Source organism: Penaeus monodon, chromosome 20, assembly GCF_015228065.2.
Source record: "Penaeus monodon isolate SGIC_2016 chromosome 20, NSTDA_Pmon_1, whole genome shotgun sequence".
Lineage (NCBI taxonomy): Eukaryota > Metazoa > Arthropoda > Malacostraca > Decapoda > Penaeidae > Penaeus > Penaeus monodon.
The window spans coordinates 35,947,761-35,949,092 of record NC_051405.1 but is presented as its reverse complement, the minus strand read 5'-3'; the positions used below and the strand labels follow the sequence as shown (position 1 = coordinate 35,949,092).

Genomic DNA, 1,332 nt, shown 5'->3' with positions numbered 1-1,332 from the left:
CCGTCAAATCCTGTTGACGTCACCTTAAAGTTCTGGTAAAGCTTTATTATCACCTCTAAGACAATATATGTCTCGAACTATATTACACCGATATCATTTAACAAAAGACATAAAAACAATGCAAATTAGCCAATTTTATCCCAAGCAGGCAGTAATGCAGCAAAATTGTACGTCTAAGTCCTGAGATTAACACCGCATGAAAAAAGGACTAAGTTTAATGAGCGATAATTATCCCAACCTCCATTTCACCTCCGGCGTTAATTGCCAGGTGCTAACGAGGCGTGACCCACAGCCCTTTAATGAGTGGCAGAGGGTGACGAGATTCTCACTGGATCAGCCGGTTCACCGCTGTTTAACCGCTCAGTTGGACAGAGTTAATGAATTGCTCGAGTGTGGCCATTGGCGTCTCGTTTCGCTGTCACACCTTCAGCGATAGCCTCGTTGTGCTCGTAACGTTATTACCATGGCGGTAAACTACTGGTAACTGGGTATTTGTACCACGGAGGGTCATGAGCTAATGAGACAAACAATTCAACAGGCTCCAGTGGGTAATTTTTGAATGAATCACGATAATATTGATCGAAACGAAAAAAAAAAAAAAATCTCCCGTATGGCGATAGTTTTTTCTTGACATAATTTTCTTTTATCCCCGCCCTTATCAGTCCTTGTTTTCAGTGCTCTGCCATCGTTTTCTCAATCTCTGCTTGTTTGTGCTTTTACGTAGTTTTTCTTTTTTATATCACGAGAACGTGGGAACAAAGTACTAATACGTATAATCACCTGGTGTGTATTTCATTTATCTGGATATAAGTAGCATATCCGATGTCAAGTGGTCAACATTATGGCATTTTTATTAATACAAAATGTTTGATTATGAGAACCTCTCTTTAGATAGTGCGAAGGATTCTGAAACGCATACGTGGATGTGTCATGAGTTTTTAAATGAATTATCACATTTCTGGATAAAATTGCGTCATATTATTAACTGAAAGATATTCAAATAATCGTGAGAATGTTCGCTGATCACAGTGTTTTATTTTATCCACTTTTCTTATATGAATGAGAGGAATATTAGACAAAGACTAAGATGGATGGAAGCTAACCGAAACAAGAATACAAGATGAAAATATATGTAATGAAAGATGGTTTCAATCGCAACGCAAGAACAGCTGCCTTTGAAGAAAACGCGAGAAAAAACACAGAGAAAAGTGTGCTGTTCTTTATTTGTTCTGTTCAGTCAAACTTTTCCAGCGTTCTTTCTCTCTATCGTAACTCTCTAGCTTTTATCCGTTTCTCTTCTGTCTATCTGTCGGTCTGTCTCTGTCTCCGTCC

The 1,332-nt window shown here is 38.6% G+C and overlaps 1 pseudogene; it reads left to right on the top strand.

The window, feature by feature from the left end:
- The window catches only part of LOC119585983, a 20,739-nt pseudogene that overhangs the window by 7,571 nt on the left and 11,836 nt on the right, over positions 1 to 1,332 (top strand).